Source organism: Engystomops pustulosus, chromosome 6, assembly GCF_040894005.1.
Source record: "Engystomops pustulosus chromosome 6, aEngPut4.maternal, whole genome shotgun sequence".
Taxonomy (NCBI): Eukaryota; Metazoa; Chordata; class Amphibia; order Anura; family Leptodactylidae; genus Engystomops; species Engystomops pustulosus.
Genome location: NC_092416.1, coordinates 46253744 through 46271550, shown reverse-complemented (window position 1 = coordinate 46271550; position 17807 = coordinate 46253744). Strand labels below are relative to the sequence as shown.

The 17807-nt window shown below is 43.0% G+C and overlaps 1 long non-coding RNA gene across 3 annotated transcripts in view; it reads left to right on the top strand.

The window, feature by feature from the left end:
* Positions 1–16907: 16907 nt before the first annotated feature.
* LOC140065673 (uncharacterized) overlaps positions 16908–17807 on the top strand; it is a 51171-nt gene continuing 50271 nt past the window's right edge. For 2 of the 3 annotated variants that reach the window (XR_011848015.1, XR_011848014.1), the window contains exon 1: positions 16908–17050. This is a non-coding gene — a long non-coding RNA (uncharacterized lncRNA). The other variant, XR_011848013.1, reaches the window with a different exon arrangement.

The following is a 17807-nucleotide window of genomic DNA, read 5'->3' as shown; positions in this document are numbered from 1 at the left end:
AGCAAACCCTATAATTCTTTCTAAACTAAGATAAACTTTATCTAGCTAATATGTAAATTTGTAAATTTTCCAGAGAGGCTACTAGTGAGAGCAGAAGCAAAGGCTACTCCATGCGCCCTGTAGCCTCTGAAATCCCTCCCTTCCTGCTACTACTCGGTCAGAGCTGCTGCACAGAGCTACAAGCACACAGGTAGGGAGGGATTGCAGAGGCTACGGGGGTTTGGAGAAGCCTTTGCTCCCGCTACATGGTGAAGCAACTCTACACCCCAGTAGCCTCTCAATGTAGACATTACATAAATAAAATATAGATTAGTTTAGATAGCATTATAGGGTTAGCTTAAGATAGAAAAGTTAAAGAGGACCTGTCACCCATAAAAAAGGCACCAGGAGCTGCTTACTAAAGTAACCGCTCAAAGCGGTCCAGTGTATTCATGAGAGGGTGGGATTAGAAGACGGTGACTGCCGCATGAAGCCTGGCAGTCACCACCAGCCTATGGAGTGAGAGGGTTCCGATAAAGCTAGAAGTGTAACACTGCTACATCTGGGGTAGCACCAGGAGCTGCTTACTTTAGTACCTTTTAAGTAGTTTAATAGGAACCTACCACTGCCTCTACTTTAATAGGTAGATTTCTAAGGGCTCATTCACACGCCTGTCTGTGGGGATGTATATGCAGATACGTCCCCATAGACGGCAATAGCGGCCCGGCAGTGGTACGGTGCCACACGTGTGTGGCACCGTTCTGTGCCGTACACCGGGAAAAGATAGAGCATCCTTTCCCGAGTGCGCAGCCTTGTGCCGCGGTTTTCTATGAAGGGGGGAGGGGTCACCTCCTCCTCCTCTACAGCGCACGGCGGTATGCCAGCCCGGATTCCAGTGCATGATACGACTGGCCGAGATGCAAAAGGTTTGAGGTGCCATAGGGCCAACATTTTATTATATAATCTCCCCTTTATCCTTTCCAATTTATTCTTTTTCTTATACAAGTAGCAACTGCAGAAACTTTTAAATCACCCACAGGTTGTATAAACATATGAATATTGCTTTTTTTTATTGCAGGCCACTTGGTCTCCCGGCTTTGATTGGTTACCACTTAGCATGCTTCCTGTTCCAAGTCGATCCAACCGGAACTGATTCAGCCGGGTACCATCAGTAGAATAGCATGAGCTTGTGATTCATTACGAGTCTTTACTATGGTGAATCCTCCAGTTTTCTGTCCCTACATTTGACATTTAGGATAGAAGCTGCAGCAGCCTCCATCATTTTTTTTAACCTCGGTATTAGCATAAGTTGGGCTTAAAATCCCACGTTGCATTAAGACGCGTGTGTAAGTTATGCCTGTGTGTGTTTTGCTCTCACGCTATGTTGAAGCTAAGGATAGGTTGGTGGAATCTTAAAGCCTAGAAATATATAATAGGATTACAGATACCATCAGACCTTCTCTCCACGCTACACATTCCTTCTCCACCTCCGCTTCTTCGTACTGACAGCTATGGGAGACAGGCTTTCCTCTCCGTGCTGTGTGTGTTATCACATCACTTGCTGCCAGGGTGAGCAGGTGGCGAAGGAGGTTAGTGGCAGATATACTCTGTTAAACCTTTCCAAGCCAAATGAATCACTAACTACAAATATACACCACTACATGATAAATATTCTTTGCTGCCTAGTAGCATGTCATTCACGACCAAAGATACTTTACTGCTCAAACTGCCATATAAAACCTCACCATTGATGCAACTCTTCGACCAGAACTGCAATTAATCTTTTTGAAAGATTTTGCTCCTTTCCTGTACTTTGTAGGCTCTCAGCAGGACGGTCCAAAAGGCATTTTTACTGCCACAGAGAGAAGGGAACAGTCCACTGACAACTGCACCAAAGCTCTAAGGGGAAAAGGAATATGGTCATTTTTGAACAATTATCTTATCCTAAGGTCTTGAACCAAAGAACATGTCAGGTCAATTTGCGACCCTAAACCAACTATAGGTCCGTATGGACCTGTTATTTGGGGTCCCAAATCAACCTGTATTACAGCTGTCCATTGGTGCAATGTAAAAAAACCAAACATTTATACTCACCAAGGTGCGAGTCTCATGAGGCACATCGGACTCACATATGAAGATCTCAGCTCCTCATAATACCTCAGCTTCATTCCGCATACCTACGGCGCTTGCGCAGTGAAGCCAGGGTGTACAACACACAGACACCAGGAGCTCCAATCCGAGGTAAGTGTTTGGTTTTGGCTTGTTCTGTAATTTGCATTTTAAGACCCATATCAATCAGAAGAGAACCGCCACGGCTTAGGAGATGACATCAATATACAGCAACCAAGAGGAACTTGTGTTCCCCCACTTCACAGAAAAATTTCCATTTTACAAAACAAAACCCTTTATTCCTTACCATTGGACCACACAGAGAAAACTGTAAAAACGACAGTGAGAAAATGGTGCAAATGCGGTTTTTTGTCAATTGTAACACTTTTGGAATGTTCCAGCTTTCCAGAACATTGCAAGAAATATAAAATGCCGCCAAAAAGAAGTACAATTCGTCCTGTGGATAACAAGGCCTCATTTGATTCTGTAAATAGCAAAATAAAAAATGTTATGGCTTTTCGAAGGTGGGTAGTAAAAACAGAAAAGGGCTGCAGCGTTAAGTTCCCCAGGTGGCTTTCCATAGTAGCACTAAATTATATTAATAAGCAATGCCCACAATGCAACATTCACACTTTTGTAGATCTATTATTCCTACCGATCCCTTGTTCACATCAAATTTAAATTCCCAAAGGAAAAAAATTGAAAATCTGACTTTCTTCCCACATATAGGACACAGTATGAAGGTCTAATTGTGGATCACATAACAAAGCTGAGGACCAGAAGGTGGAGATAACTTACTAACTTTTACATTGACTACAGTTTACATCATAGACCTGATAGAAAAAAAATGGTGGTAGTTGATGGAGCTTAAAGGAAACCAGTAACCAGCTAACTCAATTTCACTAAAAACAGGTTGCAGATGCCTATTGCAAATGCATTGCAAATATGTCTTTATGCTTTCTCTAAGCATTTGCAATACAGTATTATTTGCATGTTTTAACTTACCTTGAACCCTGACAGAATACTATGTTTAGTCCCAGGGGTTGGGCTTTGGTTTGGATGCATTTAAAAAAACAACATCTGACTTGTCTGTGCTGCAGCTCTCAATCCCCACCCGTGTACTCCTCCCGCATGCCCGAAGCATGGTGAGCTGACATAAGTCGGGGATGGAGGGAGCAATACAGGAAAACAAAGGTGAGGGCTGATCAGTCTGCAGCACAGATAAGGCATGTGTTGTTTTTTTAAATGCAGCCAAACCAAAGCCCAACCCCTTGGACTACACAGAGGATTCTGTCATGGTGAAAGGTAAATTATAACACACAATTATACTGTAATGCCAATGCTCAGGAAAGACACAAAGGCATATTTGCAATGCAGCTGTAATGGGCACCTGCAACCCGCCTTTAATGAAAAAGAGGTCCCTGGTGACAGGTTCCCTTTAAGCTACTTTCACAATAAACATATGCTCGCTCACTTCCTGCTCACTGCACAAGTGAGGTCATGGATAATAAATATAAGAAGATTACCACAGTCACGGTGCTTGGATCTATGAGTAAAGTGGTTTATCATGCTTGATTTTGGAAGTAGAGTCTTTATGTATACACACTGGACTACTGAGTTGTACAAAGTTTATAAAAAGGTTTGGAAATTTTAAAGGAAATCTACCATTTGATTTCATGCATTATGAACTAACATACCTTGAGAATGTTGTAGCTACACTAAAACATATCTTGTTTATTCCCTGAGCTGTGTGGTTTTGCTGAAAACTTCAGAGAAGCTGTATTCATTGACAGGCAGAAGCAATCCATTGCTGCACCATCCCCCAGCTGCTGTGTATAAGTCACCCAGGTCAGGTTGATTAATCCAGTCTGGACAGTTCAGGAAGCATGTAATGAGTTTATGAACGGCAAGCAGCATGCAACCCAATGTCCTGAAATTTTTATAATTGTTTTTTAAACAAAACCACTCAGCTCAGAGACTAAACAAGATATGTTTCTGCATCAGTGTAGCTACAGCATTCTCAAATCAAATGGTAGATTTCCTTTAAGCAAGCACTCCAGTCTCTTCATTCAGCAAATTCGTTAAGTCCCATTGGTCAAGCCTTGGTATTCCTGCTTAAACTAATATTCCTTAGTCTAATATTCTAATCAGCAAGTCATTCATTACGTTTATTAGTCTGTGGCTTCTATGAAATCAATAAGCAGAATATACCACCTGTGTTCGATATTATGTGGAAACCAGTGTATAGTGAGAGTATATTACTGCACCGTAGCATATGGTTATGTGGGTATGTTTGCACACACTCAGAAGCTAAGTCTTTTTAATTGGAGCAGGAGCTTTGGACAGACTAAGAGCTAAGGTCCTTCCACAATCGGCATTTAACCTTTTAGATGCTGTGGTCAAAGCTGACCACAGTGTCTTAGGTATTCTGGGTGCTAATACTGCTGCATCAGCACTTCCTGATCCATTGCGTACCTGGTGAAGGCCACCTAGGCCTACCAGTGATAGCTCTATAATAGGTCCTACTAGTGATAGCTCTATAATAATTTGGTCCTGCCAGTGAAAGCTCTATAATTGGTCATAATACATTGCTACCATAGTACCGCAATGTATTGAAAGTGCCATCCGGACATCTCACCTTCTAGTCCCCTCCTGAGGAAAAAATTTAAAAAATAAAATATATATAGGCAGTCCCCGGGTTACGTACAAGATAGGGTCTGTAGGTTTGTTCTTAAGTTGAATCTGTATGTAAGTCGGAACTGTATATTTTATAATTGTAGCCCCAGCCAGAACCAGGATTAACAATAAAGCTTCATAGCAGACACATTTAATAACTGTTATAGCTGTTTATTGTAGCCTAGGGCTAAAGTACAGTAAATTACTAATATCCAGTGGTCCGTTTGTAACTAGGGGTCGTCTGTAAGTCGGGTGTTCTTAAGTAGGGGACCGCCTGTATATATATATATATATATATATATATATATATATATATATATATATATAGAACAGCAAAAAAAAGCAAAAAAAGGCAGCACTCCGAGATTTGTGGAAATCAGAAAAACATACTCATTTATTCACACATGTGTCAAGGCTACGTTTCGGCTCCTTGCATCTGGAGCCTTTCTCAAGCTTGAGAAAGGCTCCAGATGCAAGGAGCCGAAACGTAGCCTTGACACATGTGTGAATAAATGAGTATGTTTTTCTGATTTCCACAAATCTCGGAGTGCTGCCTTTTTTTTGCTGTTCTATGGTTTGATGGACCTTGGTTCAGGTCCTGGGAATTGCACCCGAGTTCATAACTTTTCCCGAGTGCTGCCTCACCTCTTTGTATCTTTATATATATATATATATATATGTATGACCCTTTATCCCATAATAAACAATTATATTAAGTAAAAAATGTATAAAATCTTAATTTGAATATAACTATAATATAAAACTATAATATAATTATAGAATCCTGAAGGCCAAAACGGTCTATGGATCAAATAGGTCACTACTAGAGATGAGCGAACACACTCGTCCGAGCTTGATGCTCGTTCGAGCATTAGCGTACTCAACATACCCCTGCTCTTTCCTCCACCTGTATGCCTGCCCTGTAGCACTTTACCTGGTAACTAGCAGTTAGTGCTTTTTGGTTTACTTCTTTCTGTACTATACCTTCCATATGTGCTGTGGGACACCTTATTGACTGTGCACTAGCACTTTAGAAACTAATTACTGTTTGGCACTTTATTATTGGTATAATTGCAAATTTAGTGCAGGTTTTGTGTGGTAGGAATCAAATCTCACCACTGATTGGATTGGCAGGCGGTAGTACTGTGTTGACCTACACCGCGGTCTCCGGTCGCATTCTGTGTATATTATATGTTTTAATTGTTTTTAAATGTTTGTGTTACTTGTTGCTCTCTTGTTTGGATTGAAATAAAAATTTATTTGATTGTTATATTTGAGCGGTTATTGGTGCATCCTGTTTCTTTTGTTGGATGGCTTACGGTATTTAATGCTCCAGCTCAATTGTATTGCAGGTAGTGCTGACCATTGAATTGTTCAAATGGAGCATTAGCGTACTCGAAACTGCTCGTTGCTCAGACGAGTATTTCGCCAGCTCGAGAAAATGGCATCTCCCGCCGTTTTACTTTTTGGCAGCCAGAAACAGAGCCAATCACAAGCCAGGAGACTCTGCACTCCACCCAGCATGACGTGGTACCCTTACACGTCGATAGCAGTGTGGTTGGCTGGCCAGATCAGGTGACCCTGGGATAGACTAGCCGCTGCCCGCGCTGCTCGCGTCATTCTCTGTCTGGATGCCGCTAGGGAGAGAGCTGCTGCTGGTCAGGGAAAGCGTTAGGCTGTTCTATTAGAATAGTGTTAGGCAGCAGTGATTCTACAAGAACCCAACAGCCCTTCTTAGGGCTACAATAACGTTATTTTTTTTTTTTTTTATTTGCTTGTGGCTGGGCTTGCTGGCACTAGTAGTGCAGCTAGTACTATATTGTGAGGAATTTGCTGGGAGACTTGCGACCGTTGTGTTTAGCTCTTAGTGACACACATATCCACCTCAAACACCTAAGTGGGACAATATATTAGGGGTTTGATTGAAATAGGCACAGTCTGCTGGTTTTTTTTTTTACTTTTATTTTTTTTTATAACTCAAAGTCATCAGGCACAGCACAAAATCCAGTTGTGTGCTGTCAGTGTAGGTTAGAAACTAGCCATAGCAATAGGATATCATCGTTTTGTAAAAAAAAAAAAAAAAAACACAAATAAAAAAAAAAATCCAAAGAAATTTACAGTTTACACTTTAATTTTGAAAATGTTGAACCCGAGGGCTAGGGATATAGGACGAGGGCTTGAACGTGGCCGTCCAACTACTGCAGGGGTCAGAGGCCGTGGTCCTGGGCGGGGTGAGACACCACCTGCTGATGAGGGAGCAGGGGAACGCCACAGAGCTACACTCCCTAGGTTCATGTCTCAAGTTACTGGTACTCGTGGTAGAGCACTGTTGAGGCCAGAACAATGCGAACAGGTGATGTTGTGGATTGCGGACAATGCTTCTAGCCATTGTCCACCAGTCAGTCTTCCACGCAGTCCACCCATGTCACCGAAATCAGTACTCCTCCACCTCAGCCTCCCCCCAGTCTGCCCCCTCCCAGGAAAATTTGGTATTTGAACCGGCATACTCTGAGGAACTGTTTTCTGGACCCTTCCCAGAGTCACAAACCACTTTTCCGATGCCCAGGTTTTCCACCGGTCGCAGTCTGTGGGTGATGATGACATTATTGACGTAGTGGAAGAAGTGTGTAAAGAGGTGTCGGATGATGAGGAGACACGGTTGTCAGACAGTGGTGAAGTTGTTGTCAGGGCAGGAAGTCCGAGGGGGGAGCAGACTGAGGGATCGGAGGATGATGAGGTGACGGACCCAAGCTGGGTTGATAGGCCGGGTGAACACAGTGCTTCTGAGACGGAGGCGAGTCCTATACCAGAACAGGTTGGAAGAGGCAGTGGTGGAGCCAGACGGAGAGGCAGGGCCAGAGCTGGTGCATCAGCGCCAAATGTTTCACGTAGTCAAGCTCCCGTGGCGAGGGCTAGATTTTCAGAAGTCCGGAGGTTCTTTAAAGAAACACCGGATTACCGACGGACTGTGGTGTGCAACCTGTGCCAAACCAGGATCAGCAGGGATTCCACCACTACTAGCTTAACTACCACCAGTATGCGCAGGCATATGAATGCTAAACACCCCACTCAATGGCACCAAGCCCGTTCACCTCCGGCCGGGCACACCACTGCTCCTTCCCCTGTGTCATCTGCTAGTCAGCCCCCTGCCCAGGACCCCGGCCCAAACACCTCCCGTGCGAAAACCCCATCTTCACCTCCACGATCCTCCACAGCATCCACCAGTGTTCAGCTCTCCATACCCCAGACGCTGGAGTGCAAAAGGAAGTATAGTGCAACCCACCCACACGCCCAAGCCCTCAACGTCCACATCTACAAATTGCTTAGCCTGGAGATGCTGCCCTATAGGCTGGCAGAGACCGAGGCCTTTTCGAAACCTCATGGCGGCGGCCGCACCTCGGTATTCGGTCCCCAGCCGCCACTACTTTTCCCAATGTGCCCTGACCAACGCCGTTTCTGACAAGGTCCATCTGACCACGGACACGTGGACGACTGCTGCCGGGCAGGGCCACTATGTGGCTGGGACCGAGTCTGACCCTGGGGCTGGTCATATACTGCCGACGCCGAGGATTACGGGGCCTACCTCGGTCCAGGTCTCAAAGGCCTACTATGCCTCCTCCTCCTCCCACCCCTCCTCCACCGAATTACCATCCGCGGGCATGGCGACAGCAGGCGGTGCTCAAACTGCTGAGCCTAGGCGATAAAAGGCACACCGCCCAAGAGCTATTACAGGGCATCACGACGCAGACTGATCTGTGGCTGGCACCGCTGAACCTGAAGCCAGGCATGATTGTGTGTGACAATGGCCGTAACCTGGTGGCAGCTCTGCAACTCGGCAGACTGACACATGTGCCATGCCTGGTCCATGTGTTAAATCTCATAGTTCAGCGTTTCCTCAAGACATACCCCAATCTGTCTGATTTGCTCACGAAGGTGCGCCGCATCTGTGCGCATTTAAGGATGTCCAGCACAGATGCTGTCACTCTTAGGGCAGCGCAGCGCCGCCTCCAACTGCCCGCTCACCAACTGTTGTGCGACGTGCCCACGAGGTGGAATTCAACATTAACCATGTTATCCAGAGTTTACCAGCAGCGCAGAGCGATTGTAGACTGCCAGATGTCAACTTCCACCAGAACTGGTAGTCAGGTCAGTCAGCTTCTTCAAGTCTACAATGAGGAGTGGACGTGGATGTCTGATATCTGTCAGGTGCTGAGTAACTTTGAGGAGTCAACACAGATGGTCAGTGGCGATGCCACCATCATCAGCCTCACCATACCGCTGCTTGGCCTGTTGAAAAACTCTCTGGTCAGCATGAAGTCGGAAGCTTTGCGCTCGTCACAAGAGATGGGGGAAGAAGATTCCCTTGTTGATAGCCAAAGCACCCTTAGGTCTGTTTCTCAGCGCATATCAGAGGAGGATGAAGAGGAGAATGTGGCGAGACAGAAGAGGGGACCATTATTCAGTCCTTCACTGTTCAGCGTGTATGGGCAGAAGAAGAGGAGTTGGAGGAGGAGGAAATGGAGAGTCAGGCCAGTGAGGGGAGTGAATTCTTGCGCATATGGCAGATTTCATGCTAGGCTGCCTATCCCGTGACCCTCGCGTTCAAAGAATTTATTCCAGCACCGATTACTGGGTATTCACTCTCCTGGACCCAAGGTACAAGTAAAATCTTTCCACTCTCATCCGTGGAGAGGAAAGGAGTGTGAGAATGCATGAATACCAGCAGGCCCTGGTGCACAAGCTGAAACAGTATTTCCCTTCTGAAAGCGCTAGCGGCAGAGGGTGTACTTCTGCGGGACAAGTAGCGAGGGAGAGTAGGCGAGCAGGCAGCTTGTCCAGCACTGGCAGGGGCACTTGCTTCAAATGTAAATAGACATTGGCCTGTGCAGTTGGGCTGGACTATGTGGTCATAATTGGAGAGTAATAAGTAGCATAATCCAATGGTTGCAAATTGCTATAAAGATAAAGGTGTCTTTCTTCATTTATCGTCATTCTGAAATCTCCTTGGTTTCCAAAGAGAGACTGGCAACTCTCAAAATAATCAGATTCAATAATTAAATAATGCCCATGGGGGGGGAGAGGTACTGCGGACCCCTCATATCGTGATCTGTGAGACCCCCACTGATTAGTCAGCTAGGTCCTATCCACAGGAACTAATTTGTTTCCTGTGAAAACACCTTTAAGTGGGAGACACAATAGCTAAATATAAAAGATACAAGGCTCAAGAATAAGCATCATTCATCCAGTACACACCTGAAAGTTTAGGCACACTTGAAGCATTTGGCAAAATATTACAGAAGTGGAGTTGCATTTTATGTGCCCGGATTGTACATGCTCTACTGAAATTTTCACTATATTTCATGAAGAAAGACTGTCAACAGGTTCTCACAGAAATTCTGCATGGAACATTGTGCACCACAAATAAAGCCAAACACAAATGATTTCCAAAGTAGGATTGGGATCAAGTCCCAAAGTCTACAGCTTGATTGATGCCAACTTGCCTTGCACCTTACTGACAACGAGCAAGCGTAAGAGTTATTTAATTGTGATCATATATAATAGGTTCATGTGTGCCGTTGTTTTTATTACCATTTTTCCTGCATGTATCCATGCAACAAACAAATAAAACCCAAATATTTTCTATTGTTCATATGTTAATAGTGTAACAATTTTTAGTGCAAGGTGCATATTTTAACTTATTTGTAACTTCCCAATGTGTAATATATATTTTCCTATTGGAGAAAAGGGGTATAAAAGTACATGTTTTGGGGAACACAGCTTTGGGGAAGTTATTGTATACTTTGAAGTTGAAAACCTATAATTTTAAGTTGACTTAATTCATATAAAGGTACAAAAGGTAACCACTTGTGCTTTTATACTGCACCCATTATAGTTGTTATATGGATAGTTTAGGTACTTGTTATGAAGGAAATACTGTGCAGTGCATAGTACAGCAGTCTTATTGGGATTAATACTTGGCAATACACCACACACAAAGATCTTTATGTCTACTTTTAATAAATCATAGCCATTGGGAACAACCTTCCTATAGTAAACGTCTGCACAACCTGTATCACAACTCATCCAATCCTAGCCAGGAAATCAAGCCATAGAAAGAGACAGGGAAAACGTATTGAGAATGTTTACCGAAATGTTTTTACTACTTTTGTACATCAAGAAATCTCCTGTATAGAGAAACTAGTGAAATGCATTGCTCCAAGGGCGTAACTTGAGGGAATGCAAATGGTGCGTTAGCAACTGGATCCAAGATGCTTAAAGGGCCAATACAAGAAGACTAGTAATATAAACCATACAGTATACTGTATTCAGGGGCCTGGCAAAGACTTTGCACTGAAGCCCATCAGCACTGCATTGCACAGGTTGTGATTTTTGCCCATTATACCACACAAAACCTCTTTAAATCCCACGTCTGCGTTCACATGTTGCGTTTACATTGCATTTAAACTGCATATATGTAAATACATTGTTAACATGATGTAAACCCTATGTAAGAGCAGCCTAATGGTTCTGTAGGTTTCTTATATGATCTCTGAGCTTTAGTTCCTTCCTTAGGTAATTTGCTGCTTCATTCTAGCAGATGTATTTCTTTATTTCTCTGAAACCAAATGAGTTTCCCCTGTGTATTTGGAATCATTGTTGCTGAAACATCCACCCCAATTTCATCTTCATCATCCTAATATATGCCAGAAGTTTTTTTTATCAAGAATGTCTTGGTATCTTTTCATTAATTACTTGAAGTTTGCCAGTAGTGTAAATTTGGAAAGACACATAGGTTTAACCCACATTTAAAGACAACATATTGGTGCATTTACTGGCATAGCCCCAACCAATAATCAGGGGTTTAAATTTGGACTAGACAGCCTTAAAGCATAATTAAACTTTTGACAAAATTGCATAAATCAATAGTGCAGATGATAACGGTAAATTATGTAATAATCTTTATTAAAGAAATATGTTTCTGTATCCTTCTTTCTCCTCTGCCTTTCTTCCTTATTATGCAGTTTGTATAAATCAATTTTCTGTCCTGTATCCACTGACAGCTGAGAGATAAAGGACCCTGATAAAAATCTTTACAGATAATCCCTGGATGGTTTAATCACCTCATAGAGCTGAATCATTAATGGATATGTGCTTTCGGTATGGAAAGAGTTAAACTTTCGCCTCCTTATCTGTCTGAAGTAAATGGATTCAAAAGGCTTTCAGCTACACTGCTCACTGCACGAGAAAGAAGCAGACAAGAAAAATTGGCCTTCCTACCATTCACTATAAACTTCTTAATGATATCGTTGTTGGTAGCAACCGTGGGTATAATGAAAAATAAATCAACTTCTATAACTACGTGTTACACTGAGATGTCGCTTTATTAGTAAATAGTATCTACATGTAAATCAGTGGTGCACAACCTCAAGGGGCTATTCTAGGAACCAGCACCCTAGAAGCACCTAATACTACGGGACAGCACAAAATACCACTCCAGAAATTATAAATACCACAGTACAGAACTAAACACCAGCACAGAAACCAGATACTGCATTCAGATAATAATCATCACAGACCCCAGGAAAGAAAATAAATAATAATACAGACCAGACAATAACTTTAGTGTCCAAACCATACAAAAAATGTTACAGAACCCAGAACAGGCAACAAATAATACAGATCCCAGAGAAGACCATTAATACAGTGTCCAGAGCAAACAAGTTGTAATGGAGACCCCAAGAGCAGATATCAATAATGAATACCCCCTCAGCGGACTATTAATATTGAAGACCCGTAGAGCAGACAATGATAAAAACGACACACAGTAAATACAGCTAATAATGTAGCCCCTCAGAGAAGGCTACTAATAATACTAGAGACCCCAGAGCAGACTCCTAATAAAGGAAACCCCTAGAGTGGATAATAAAAATGGAGATTTCAAGGCAGCAGAGCAGACAACTAATAATAATGAAGATCCCAGAGCAGACTAAAACTAATGGAGACCCCCAAACAAGAGTACAATTGTACAAGAGTAATTATGGAACTCCCCCAGAGCAGACTACTAAAGAAATGGAGACTGAACAAATAAAACAGAAGACCTCCAAAGCAGACAGTAATAATGGAGACACCAGAGCAGACTACTAATAATAATGGAGACCCCAGAGCAGAAAAAAAACCTCTCCTCTTGTCACTCCTCTTTTCCACCTGTTGCAACTCTCAAGGTTTCTTAACTCTTTCTTAACTCACTTTTATTGGGAGTTTAAAAGCATCTAAATACAAATTATAATGTTCACATAAGATATTCATCAAAGTTAGTAACATTTGCAATGGTCCAGTTATTAACTCACTTTTATCAATGTGGAAGTAGCATTATCATGCTGAAAGGCTGTTGTCATTAGGGTCCGAAAGGGGTGTACGTGGTTTGTTAGGTGGAATTTAGCCTACCTACACTTCAATTTGTGTTCCCATGTGTCAAAGACAGTACAAAACCTAAGCGGAAAAAACTGATAGGAATAGGACCCACTCTATTATTCCACATTATTCACTTACCTATGTAGCTTTGTAGCAGGAATATGCATTGCTCTTTTATATCGGCCGCTATGGCGACTGTATATTTGGTTTGTTAATAATATTGCACTTTTTAGCACTATATTATTAGTCACATCGTCCCTTTATACAAGTTAGAGAATACACTTAGGTACTTTTTAATTGTATATGTTCTTGATATGCATAACGATCAATACCTGCTCGCATCCCGTTATATAATGTTCCGATATGTAACAGGGACTTATATTTAACGTTTGCAGCATTTACAAAACGTTTCCATCAGCCATTAGCGCCATGACAGCGCGATCACGCATGCTCTGTGATGTGTCTTGGTTTGGCCCCCGTTTGGCGACCTCGACGATTCACTTCCAGTTCATTCGTCTTGGTTTCCAGTTGCGGGCCGTGCTGACGCACATCGCACCCTCCTCCATGTAAGTAGTGATTGGCCCATACATACACATATATATATATATATATATATATATATATATATATATATATATATATATATATATATATATATACATATACACATACCTTGTGATGGTCAGTACTAGTCCCCTAAGTAGTTTCCTCCTAAACTCGCCTTGGGTGGCGTGCTGTGTTTGGGTGTCCCCCTCTATCCAAAGTTATACTTTGGTTTATTATATGGTTATTGCATATGCTGTTATCCCTGTTCTGGAAACAATAATGTGGTCCCATTGTGATGTATAGAGGGATCGTGTTTATTAGCAAATATTTTATCCCGCGGATTATATGTTACCATATTCTACTTGCCATCTATTTATATTATATGTTATTGAGGGGAACCCCAACTAATCACGCCTTTTTGAATTTACCCTTATTCTTTCCCAAAATCCCCCTAGTGGAGCATCCACGGCTATAAGACTCCACACACCTAAATGGTGGCCTTAATTGGCAGCCTCCGTAAGGCACTTCCCGACCATAGTCACAAGCCTCTCGTCCAGCCAAACCAGTTCCCTTCGCTGAGCTGAGGAGACCCAATCAGGTCGAAACATTACTGTCTACATTTGGGAGTCTATTCCTTCTGGATTAGATATATTGATTTGATTTTAATCTTGCATCATGTCATAAGGCCTCTTGTAGGTCATGCTTGATGTCAAGGGAGCTGCCTTACAAGGTAGCTAAAAGAGGTGTGGTTTTCCTTATCCCATCCTGGAAAAAATTGCATAAATTCCCTCCTTCTTTCAACTGTATTGGTGGCCTCAGGGGGCCGATACAATTGAAAGATGTGGAAAAACAGGTAGCAATAAGTTACTGTTTAAAATTCCATGCTGGCACTTCACAATAAATAAGTGGATTTTAGTTGTAGTTTGGGCACTCTGCTTTAAAAGGTTTGCCATCACTGCCATAGAGATTTTTTTATTCGCTTTTGAAATAATTGTGACACTTTATTTTTAATGTATTTCAATAAAATTGATTCATTTTTACTTTACTTTGGTGTATCAATGTGTTTCCCCATGAATTGATCTTTTTTTTGGATATTAGTTTAATTGGGAGTATTGGGTTATAGTTTGTCAAATATCATGTGACACATGTTGGAACATCTTTTCTATTTGGTATATTTTTGCTCTGAGTTTTGCAGCTCATGCAGTCGGCTCACACACGGGAGCCCACAATTTAAGCTGTGAACCAGAGACATCGTCCATATTTTGACCATTCAGTGCTTATATAGTTCATATACAGCAAGCTGGTCTAAGCTACTGGAGAGAGCCAGTAGGTTGCATTCACACGTTCCGGTTGTATTGCGTCTAGAAACACAATTCAATCAGAACGGGGTGGGGGTTGGCGCAATCACATATGCGTTTCAACTGAAACAATGTAAAACATTTGGTGCTTGTTACCGATCGTATGAGTTTCAGTTGAACGCATTTGCGACTGGGTCAAGCCCCTCACAGTTGCAGTTAAATCGCGTGCAGAACATGTGAACACAGGCGTAGCAGACAGGTCTGCCAATTGTGTAGTGACGGTGCAGGGTAACTGCAGTAAAACTGGAGTGTGTAATTTTTCCAGCCCGGAGCCTAAACGCGTTGTGTTTTACCTTTCTATTAAAAATATTTTATAGATATAAGGAGTCCGATCCATTCACTGAGTGCAGTAGCGCCTACCAGAACGGGAATATACCTCCTGGATCTTCACAACTGCAGTAAAATGGAAGTTGTGCTGGCAGTATCCCTGTACTGCCACTTCCAGCTCCGTCCTATGGTATAAACATTTTATCGGGGGTGTCAGGTGTCGCACCCTGTTAAGGTAAACCTAGCTGATAGATCAAATCCTGTCATTTCTACTTGTCTTATTTTCCTGAAAAGTACTGTAATAGAAAAAATGAACTTAAGATCTTAGACCACACCTAAAACTTCGAGGCTAAGGAATGTGAGGGTGACGTGAACACAAGACAGCAGGAAAACTCTCCAATCAAGATGATGTCTAATATTGTTATGCTTTGTACGCTCCTCCTTTTCGACATTTTTTTCTGCTTTACTATATAGTGTGATAGAACCAAATAAACTTGCGCAGTGCTGATTTTTGCCAAGGGCAATAGCATGTGCAAGTCTTGCATCAGCAGTTGTCCGAGTCATTTTCTTGCGACCGTGCACTAATGCATTTAAAACTGATTTGAAACACACAATTGACGCACTATAAAGAGGATATCTTAAATCCTACCCTAACGCACCCCCACCAATCTCATATCAAAGATCTATCATGTGGATTAGGCCAATATTACGTTGTGGCTAAAAACCCCTTTTAATATTAAGTTTGTTCAATTTATATATAATTATTTATTACCAATAACTAGTAGAGATGAGAGGACACGGTGATATGGGGTAAATGGTACCCTTTAGCCAATCGTAGCCATGGCTAGTTTGCTAGGGGCATCAATTTGCCGGATTGGCTGTTTGAGAACCAGTCTGGCAATATATGAGGGCGCATTCACACGATGCGCTGCGTTGCATTGTGCGTCAACATTCCACTGGCTTCAGCCTTGATCACATGCTAAGGTTACATTGCGTTTTAGCAGATGCAGTGGAAGCGCAATGTAACCTCAGCATGTAATCAAGCAGTGGCATAACTAGAAGCTGATGGGCCCCAGTGCAAAGTCTGTGCCAGGCCCCCGACTATAATGTATGGTTTATAGTAATAGTCTTCTCATATGGGAAAGTGACACCATAAAGGCCCCCTAAACCTCTTGGGCCCAGGTGCGACCGCAACCTCTGCGCCCCCTCAAGTTACACCCCTGTAATCAAGGCTGAAGCCAGTGGCATGCGTCAAAAATGCAACGCACAACGCAACGCATCATGTAAATGCGCCCATGGGGTTTGCTTATCTCTAATTACTATACCTGTATATCACACAAGGCAGTAACCTCACAGTAGGGGTCATTACCCTGTGGTCCTTGTGAGACTACAACCCCCAGCATGCCCTGACACCCTGGGAGCGGTAGTTTTTGGATAACCAGATAGCAGTACAACTACGTACAACGCGGTGTTGGTTGTGTTGCACATTTCCATACGTGGAAGTTATCTAGTAATTTTTTTTTCCGGCAATAGGAAATTAATTGAATGTCCATAGGAAAGTGACACGACGTGCCTGTGACTATACATCTTCCATAATGACTGCGCCTATGAGTGAGGAGATGACAGGCGCTGCCCTGATCTCTGTGCCCCCGCCCGGGCCCGGCCACTCTGATGACTCCCAGTCAGAGACATTACACTGACAGGTATGTGGGAGGTTATGTTATTGGCAGCCTGTCCCTTCTGTCTGTCTGCAGCTGGCTCCAGGCTCGGGGGTGGGATGTGCTGATTTTCCAGTGGGTATTTGTTAGGTCAGACGCTCCTCTCTCTCTCCGGGTTATTTATTACCTCTCTCCCCCGGCGGCAGAGCTGCGGCTCCGGGTCTGCTGCCAACAACCGGCCCTGGCTGGGGCTCCCTGAAGGGGGGATTGTGAGCAGCGACGGCCGCTACACCTCAGCGCTTACTGCTTCATATAGAGATCTGCGTCATCAAGATTACCGTACATTTACTGTATTCATTTTCCCGCCTCAAATTACCTCAGGTAAAGCCTGCAAATACAAAATCTAGTGCTGACGAAAAAGCCTGGTAACCAATAAAATTTCGGATCTGGTTTCACGAACCAATCAAGTTTCAGTTCAAATTTTTATAGTCAAAAGTTGTTAGGCTGTTAATGGAAGCCCCTCCCCTTTTAATTACACCAAGTAATGATGGGCTGTCCAAAGAGCAGATAATTAGGCTCAGCTCTCAATTTGAGGATCACTTTGAGCATTCACACGATGTGTTGTGCCGGGTTTTTTTAATGCGTTTTTGACTCATTCTGAGGGTGGTGGCACATGTGCCGTTTTGGCTGCATACGCAAATGCAGACCAAGCCGCACCCACCGGGGCGACCCATGGCCCAATCGCATCAGCTTTCTATGGAAACGCCTGTGATCGGAACGAGCCGCCGGTGTTTTGCGTTAA